Source organism: Micropterus salmoides, unplaced genomic scaffold (assembly GCF_014851395.1).
Source record: "Micropterus salmoides isolate LMB-PRFRI ecotype aquatic unplaced genomic scaffold, ASM1485139v1 Ms_hic_scaffold_2, whole genome shotgun sequence".
Classification (NCBI taxonomy): domain Eukaryota; kingdom Metazoa; phylum Chordata; class Actinopteri; order Centrarchiformes; family Centrarchidae; genus Micropterus; species Micropterus salmoides.
The window spans coordinates 54,940,512-54,949,782 of record NW_024041150.1 but is presented as its reverse complement, the minus strand read 5'-3'; the positions used below and the strand labels follow the sequence as shown (position 1 = coordinate 54,949,782).

Here is a 9,271-nt window from a genome sequence, read left to right as displayed (position 1 = left end):
ACTCATCTTTCTCTGGAGTCTCTCTGTCTTCCTGTCAGCCTCTTTCTCTTCCTGTACTGAACTTCATTATTTTATTCATGTTTTTTTTGTTTGCATGAAAAACTCTGCATAAGACCGGTGAAAGGCCGGCGAGCAGAGCTGAGAGGAAATGATCAACAGCAAGCCTCAGTTTATCTGTAACGTTAAATGTACAATGTAAGTTACACTGACTAATGATGATAGAGGCTGCAATCCCCCACAATCGCCGTGCACAACACACACTGATTCCACTATCAGTCGACTTTGGGCAAGACTTGACAATTCTGATTGGACCATGTCAATCGTTCATTCATTATTGATTCTCTCTCTCTCAATTTTCAGTTTCAAAGTGGCTTGATTGGCATGAAAGAATAATGTTCATATTACCAAAGCAACAGTAATACATTAAAGAAAACAAACAAACAACAATAATAACATTGTCGCTATAGTAACGGTATGATGGTTTCATATTTGTGTTCCTCTGGTTGTCTTCAGGTTTTGGCATGTACGTGTATATTTAGCTGCGATTATTTCACATCTTTGTGTTTCACCTAGTAGGTATGGAAGTTTTCCTTTATAGGTTTCAGTAATTTGTAGTTTTCTCTTAGATCTTTGTGTTTTTCACATGTTGTGAGGAAGTGTTGTTCATTTTCTATTTCCTGTGATGTACAAAGTGAGCAGATCCTTTCCTCTCTAGGAAGCCAGGTTTGTCTCTGGCGGCCCGTCTCGATGGCTAGGTTCTGATCACCGAGTCTGTACGTGATTGTAGAATTTGGTAGCTCTTTATTGGATTTGGATCAGTGAGTATTGGCCTAGTTCTGCTCTGCCGATGTTGTTTGGGTTTTTTTCTGTCTACATACAAAATGCTCTTACAGAATTCTGTATGAAAAGATTCAGTTGGGTGTTTCTCCCATTTTACAAACCTAGACCTGAATGGACCCCATATTTACCTCCCATAAAGGGCAGTTGGTTCCAGGACCGATTTGAAAATCTTTAGCCAGATCTTTATTGGTATATCATGTTTTATATTTCTTCAGATGGCATAGAAAGCTCTCCTTGCTTTGTCCCACAGATCTTTCACAGCCATGTTGAAGTTTCCTGTTGTGCTCATGAGCCCAGATATGTGTAATTTTATAAATGTTGTGTCTTTTTTTTAGGTTTACTGTCAGGCCCAGGTGAGACAGAATTCATGCAGCTGCTGGAGTCTTAGGACTTACTGTAGTCATCTGCAAATAGAAGGCATTTAATCTGTGTGTCATGCAGTGTGAGGCCGGGTGCTGCAGATCTTTCTAGATTATTTGAGCCCGTTCTCATCTCAGGGTGTCCAATACCGACGCTTTCAGAAAAAGTGTCAAAGCATAGTTATTTGGGAGAGACCGTAGGAACTGTGATTGGTCAGCTGGGTAGCCTCGCAATACCTCCGACAGGAATGCCCCGTGCTTTGGAGTAAACTTTACAAGCGGGCAAACCAGCCATTCACGTTAGCGGAGGACTAAAAAGGAAGTTAGCCTGCTCGGCCGGCAAAAGTCAACACAGTGGACGCTGAAGCGCTGCCACCTACAGCTGTGCACGTCGACTGCAATGTGCACAGCTGTAGGGTTAGCCGCCAACGTCAAATAATTAAGCTTTGTCACGTTGTCTCACAGCGTTGGTAATGACGCACTGAGATGAGAACGTGTTGGTGCTTTGGGTTTTATACATATATTGAAGACAGTTAGAATGCATTGGTTTTATGATGTCATATGTTTTCCCTCCAACAACACACTCAATAAGTTTAAAGCATAAGCCATCTCTCTCTCTCTCTCTCTCTCTCTCTCTCTCTCTCCCTCTTCTGAGTCTAAAGTCTGAATGTCAGAGTGAAACTCGGCTGTGGGTGGAGATATTCTCTTATTCAGTCAGACGTGTTCACACAACACAAAATAACAAAATCACCAATAAGATGTCCTGTTTTATTGTCTTTCCAGGTTGGTGGTGGTTTGTTGCAGTTGCAGCACTTTTAATAACTGTTGTTATTGTTGTTGCTCTCATCAGATGGAAGAAAACTAAAGGTGAGAGCAACCACAGATATTATAAACAAGAAGTTTTGATGAACCTGGATTTTTATTGTTGAAGCTAAAGTCGACTCTCTTTTGTCTCTTCAGGAAAAAAACCCCAGATGGATGAAAACACTGTGAGTTTTACGGCTGAGTAATCAAATGTTTCTACAGTTATGACAGAGCTGAATCAGCTGCTCTCTGACAGAGTCATCCAAATCTAAACAGCCTTCACAGAGCCAGTGTTTGACCACATGGAAGTAGACTCTGTTTGTTTGTTGTTTTCAGGGACGGAGCTTAAACCCTGCAGTGAGTCCAGAAAGCAGTCAGGACACGGTGAGATCTCACACTACACCCAGGACAAAGTTACACTCACTGTTTTTAGATTTGTTGTTCAAAATGTAGCTCTATGAGACACACAGTGACTCTTGAATCTAAGTTCTTTCTGCAAGAGAAGAAGTGGGGAGTCTGATGATGCAGCTGGACGACACCAGAACAGACCAGAACACAATCAAGTCCACATGTTACTGAGCAGCCATTATGTTGTCTTCTCTGTGTAGGCTGATCCTGAAGATGGTGTTTCCTACGCCTCCATCAGCTACACCAGGAAGACCAACAGTAAAGGCCGGGTAAGCTGTCTGATTGGTTCTAGTGATGATGGCAGTGAATGAAAACACTTCTCTCATTTAATGTTGTGTAATTTCTGTGTTGTGCTGTTTGTCTCTTTTCCAGGTTCTGGGTAAAGATGGTGATGATGAAGATGATGCAGTGACCTACAGCAGCGTGAAAGCTTCCTCTTCTTCTGCTGGAGCCTCAGCTGATCCCAGCGACCTCTACGCCACCGTCAACTAACCAAACAAATAAGAGACCACAGTGTAGTTACAGCTCATATCATTACAGGTAATTTACACTGAGAACTGATAAATGTTTTATTATTTGAATTATTTTATGATAATATATGGGACATTTAGCTTGATGAACTTGCTGTCAGGCACTTTAATGTGCTAGTGCTGTGTTGTAGTTAAACATGTATTAGTTTTTACTGTTATTTCTGTATCAGCTGTTATTGTTTGATATGCAGTCATTTTAACACCTATATTTCTGTAGAGGTTTAACACCTCCAGAGCTCTTTGCACCTTCTTCTTCTTCGTCTTCCTTTCATGTGGTGAAACGGTCATTGTCACAAAAACAAAGTGTGAACTTGAGGCTCAGTGTGAATCTAAATATAGTTTATTCTAACTGTCATGTTTCAGAGGAAACTGGCAGTGGTGAAGCCGTTCCTACGAGTCAGAGACAGGAAATATAAAGACCAAGTTCAGTTTTACTTGATCCAGGCAGGCAGAGTCAGAACAGCAGGTAATAATGCTGCATTTGACACATGAAGTTGGATTTTCCCAGTTTCCAGTCGTAAATTCCAACTTGAACGCCCCCTTAAGGAGACAGAGTGTTACACACTTCTCTGCGCTTCCATTTCAGCTTTTACCAAAACTCCATAGTGACGGCGTCTGCCCCCCCGACCATTTAAATTAATTAAATCAAAGATAAACTGAAGAGGAGCTGTGCATAAAACTGTAATAAAAATTAAAACCACTGCTGTAATAGTATAAAAGAAATTAAGGTGTAAATGTATAAATAAATAACAGAATATGATGCAGAATTCAGCTGCAATTTTTGGACAATGCACGTTTGTTTTTTCTATATTTAAATTGCAAATGAACTTTTCTCAAAGCATTTTTATTTGTTAGTTCACATTTCTTGGTGCAAGCTATTTTCCAGAACAACATCAGCCATTTCAAAATGTGGTGGGGACACATGTCTCCAGTGTAAATGAGATTTGTTGATTCCACATTCAGACTTAAGAGCACATGAACACACACTAAAGTCAGAAGAATGACCATCTGAGTTTTAGTTACCCACTAGATGTAACTAAAACTTAAACACTGAACGGTATCACTTTCTATGAAGGTCATCGCTATAATGACTTATGCATATATTTATAACACGATATCATGCATCCATAAGACATTATAATAGTTGTTATAATCACTTACAAACATGCATTAGGCGCTATAGAAAAGTTCATAACGTATTATGACCTTCTGATTTAATGTTTTATAACTAATAGTAACAGCAGTTTAACAATCTCCGACCATGTTCCATAACACATTATAACCACCGACTCTGCCTCCTTATGAATACACTTTAGTCACCGTTTAGACTTAGTGATATAAAATGGAATAATAACTTATAGTAATGTTTAATGTTATATAGTGTGTCTTTGTTTGCTTTAAGTGTTAAAATATCTATCCCTGTGTAATATATTACAGGTGGACATGATACCATATGAACTAATTATAAGAACTTATAACACGTAATTGTTTGCTTTAAGTAAAGTGACACATTTAGCTCAGGAAAACAACTTTATACAGTGAAGAATGACACCTGACTGATTAAAGGAACAATCTGATGATTTGCTATTTTTATTATTTTCAACAAATCCCACGAAAAGTACTATTAAAACCAGTCAGTGACCTTCACTGCTGCACTGGGTGACACGTTCTGAAGAAAACAACATTTATCTCAACCAACAATCTTCACACGTCAACTTCCTCTTCTTCTTCTTTTAAGGAGATGAAACTCGTCATTGTCACAAATACACCGGACTGAACAAACTGTGAACTTGAGCCTTAATATAGTTTGTTTGTTTCAGTGTTAGTTTGGCTCAGTGCAGAAACATATTCCTTTGTCTCGTGATCAGTGACTTTGTCGTATGTGTTTGTAGATGGTGGATCTTTGTCAGGCTGCTGTGACCTCTGACCTCTGACCTCTTTACTGTTGGCTGCATCTCATACTGCTGATCAATAATTTGGGGTCTCCGTCAGTCACTGTGGGTGAGAGATGTTACGACCCCTCCCCCTTCCTACTTCCTTCTCCTGCAGGAGGCTGCAGGCAGGGAGGCTGATTGGGCAATCACCTGTGCAGCTCTCTTCAGAGCTTATTTAGCCAGGACTGATCAGTCTTTTGTTCTCTCTCCTCCTAAGTCAGCGTCTGACTGGGTTTGTTTTGTGTCTTTTGGTTTATCCTGACCACACACACACACACACACACACACACACGCACACACACACACACACACACACCACACACAACACTCATCCATTCACTGCTGACACAACTGATATTCATACTTTTCCACACAACATATTTTTGGTGATCATTTGACCCTTCTTTTACTTTTATTATAAATCCTACCATTTGCGTGCAAACCTGTTGTGTCTCACCTCCTTTTTGTCACGGGCTAAGAGCTGGCTTGTGACAAGTGGGGGCTCGTCTGGAACTTGTTATTTGGTGTTGATCGGCTTGTTTTGTGTAGCATTCAGCTATTTTGGTATTTGTTTACCAGTCTGTGAGGTAAATGTCAGGTTTGGTTAGGTCAGTTAAAGCTCCGTAGGAGAGAGGTTCATGGTCCTTTTGTCAGTGGTTTAGCTCTGCTGGCTGAATTTGTTTTGTTGGACCTTAGCTGGGTTTTCTAGTGTGAGCAGGAGAACTTTCCCCTGTTAGGCTTAACAGCGATTTCCCTTCGTGGTGTGGTGGTTTAGGTGGCGGTGAACGTGGGTAGAGCTTTGCTCGGGAGCACCTCCGCGGCTGTGACGGGGTCACTGGCTTTCTGGTTGCCCTTTTTCACCCCACTGGTTTCGAGTGCATAAGTACCCTCCACAATTAGCTGCACGAAGACGAGGGGGGAGTTGGCTAGATAGTCATTGTTGAAGTTAGCATGGGTATAGGGGGAGTCTTCTGCTCAGGTAGCCCAGGGTTTTCTCTGTAATGGAGGGCGTAGTGCATCATTTAAAACTGACACCTGCCGATATTGTCGTGCCAACGGTCATTGGAAGAATGATGCCCCGTGTTGAAAGTAGACAGGCTGTTTCTTCAACCATACAATTTAGACATACGCCATTTTAATGCCATGTGTTTCTTTTCCTATTCCTCTTCTTTCATTGTTTGTTTCCCTGTTCTTCCTCTTAAAGTGCTTGTCTGGTACTGAGGTTGCAGAACTGGTGTGATGGGAGAATGAAAAACACATACACATGCTTACCGTTTCATTTATTTATTTTATATTTAATATATTTTTATTTTTTTAACACACACACACATGCGCTTACAGTTTTCTTTATTTATTTTATTTTAATAAAATTTTTATATATATACTTTTTATTAACAGACACACTTACTGTTTTATTTATTTTATTTTTTATATATTTTAATTTTTTTTAACACACAAACACACACACCGTTTTATTTATTTATTTTATTTAAATTTTTTATATATATATTTTTTTTAACACACACACACGCTTACTGTTTTATTATTTAATTTTTAATTATTTTTTAAACACACACACACACTATTACCATTTTATTTATTTTATTTTTAATAATTTTTTAAAAACACACACGCTTACTATTTTATTTATTTATTTTATTTTCAATATATTTAATTTTTTTAACATACACACACACACACGCTTACCGTTTTATTTATTTTATTTTAATTTTTAATACATTTTTTTAACACACACACACTTACTGTTTTTTATTTTATTTTATTTATTTTTTTAACACACACAAACACACATGCTTACATTTCTTTTTTTCTTTTCTTTTAATTTTAATATATATATTTTTTTAAACACACACACACGCTTACTGTTTTATTTATTTTATTTTTAATTTTTAATATTTCTTCTTTTTTTTAACACAAACACACACACACGCTTACTGTTTTATTTTTTAATTTTAATTTTAATATTCTTTTTTTTAACACAAACACACATACGCTTTGATTGCTTTACGTTTAATTACTTGTTTAATGAAATGTATGGGATTGTTCTTATGTTGTATGTATGATGCTTATTGTTGTTACACATTCATGCCAATAAAGCTAATTTGAATTGAATGCAGCTTGATTAGTAAAGTATGGCACATGGGTAATGTGTTGATAAATTATTGATTAGCTTGATTATATTGTAACATGAATGGTTATGAGTGTATATTGTACTGCTAACTGCTCTATGCCAAATTCAAGGTTCTTAGAAGAACCTTGTTCTTAAGGGGGGATGTTACGACCCCTTCCTTCTCCTGCAGGAGGCTGCAGGCAGGGAGGCTGATTGGGCTGCACCTGTGCAGCTCTCTTCAGAGCTTATTTAGCCAGGACTGATCAGTGTTTTGTCTTCCAACCAACGATACTTCAACAAAACTACAAGGTAGTAACTCATCTTTCTCTGGAGTCTCTCTGTCTTCCTGTCAGCCTCTTTCTCTCCATATAATACACATGAATCTAACTTTTGATTTAAGTGTTTCATTTAGTTCTTTTTGATTTTTTTCTGTTCTACAGCTCGTGCAGATTGTTCTGCTCTGGACTACATAATGTTGGTTATGCGTGTGGCTGAACTCCTCCTAATTACTGTGATTACTGTTCTTCTCATCAGAGCTCGAGGTGAGAACATTCAGACCAACATTTGTTCACACTGATTAACATAACCTGTAAGTTTAGAGCTGAAATATTTCTCTGTGATTTATTTACCTGGTAACCAGAGACTACCTGACAACAACACAGTGACCTACAGCAGCGTGAAAGCTTCCTCTTCTTCTGCTGGAGCCTCAGCTGATCCCAGCGACCTCTACGCCACCGTCAACAAACCAAACAAATAAGAGACCACAGTGTAGTTACAGCTCATATCATTACAGGTAATTTACACTGAGAACTGATAAATGTTTTACTATTTGAATTATTTTATGATAATATATGGGACATTTAGCTTGATGAACTTGCTGTCAGGCACTTTAATGTGCTAGTGCTGTGTTGTAGTTAAACATGTATTAGTTTTTACTGTTATTTCTGTATCAGCTGTTATTGTTTGATATGCAGTCATTTTAACACCTATATTTCTGTAGAGGTTTAACACCTCCAGAGCTCTTTGCACCTTCTTCTTCTTCGTCTTCCTTTCATGTGGTGAAACGGGTCATTGTCACAAATACAAAGTGTGAACTTGAGGCTCAGTGTGAATCTAAATATAGTTTATTCTAACTGTCATGTTTCAGAGGAAACTGGCAGTGGTGAAGCCGTTCCTACGAGTCAGAGACAGGAAATATAAAGACCAGTTCAGTTTTACTTGATCCAGGCAGGCAGAGTCAGAACAGCAGGTAATAATGCTGCATTTGACACATGAAGTTGGATTTTCCCAGTTTCCAGTCGTAAATTCCAACTTGAACGCCCCCTTAAGGAGACAGAGTGTTACACACTTCTCTGCGCTTCCATTTCAGCTTTTACCAAAACTTCATAGTGACGGCGTCTGCCCCCCCGACCATTTAAATTAATTAAATCAAAGATAAACTGAAGAGGAGCTGTGCATAAAACTGTAATAAAAGTTAAAACCACTGCTGTAATAGTACTAAAGAAATTAAGGGTGTAAATGTATAAAAATATAACAGAATATGATGCAGAATTCAGCTGCAATTTTTGGACAATGCACGTTTGTTTTTTCTATATTTAAATTGCAAATTAACTTTCTCAAAGCATTTTTATTTGTTAGTTCACATTTCTTGGTGCAAGCTATTTTTCAGAACAACATCAGCCATTTCAAAATGTGGTGGGGACACATGTCTCCAGTGTAAATGAGATTTGTTGATTCCACATTCAGACTTAAGAGCACATGAACACACACTGAAGTCAGAAGAATGACCATCTGAGTTTTAGTTACCCACTAGATGTAACTAAAACTTAAACACTGAACGGTATCACTTTCTATGAAGGTCATCGCTATAATGACTTATGCATATATTTATAACACGATATAATGCATCCATAAGACATTATAATAGTTGTTATAATCACTTACAAACATGCATTAGGCGCTATAGCAAAGTTCATAACGTATTATGACCTTCTGATTTAATGTTTTATAACTAATAGTAACAGCAGTTTAACAATCTCCGACCATGTTCCATAACACATTATAACCACCGACTCTGCCTCCTTATGAATACACTTTAGTCACCATTTAGACTTAGTGATATAAAATGGAATAATAACTTATAGTAATGTTTAATGTTATATAGCGTGTCTTTGTTTGCTTTAAGTAAAGTGTTAAAATATCTATCCCTGTATAATATATTACAGGTGGACATGATACCATATGAACTAATTATAAGAACTTATA

At 37.8% G+C, this 9,271-nt stretch overlaps 1 long non-coding RNA gene across 1 annotated transcript; it reads left to right on the top strand.

Moving 5' to 3' along the window:
* Positions 1-7,161: 7,161 nt before the first annotated feature.
* On the top strand, positions 7,162-7,706 carry LOC119912774. Its single transcript, XR_005446228.1, has 3 exons — positions 7,162-7,315; positions 7,447-7,548; positions 7,647-7,706. It is a non-coding gene; the product is annotated as an uncharacterized LOC119912774 (long non-coding RNA).
* Positions 7,707-9,271: the final 1,565 nt, after the last annotated feature.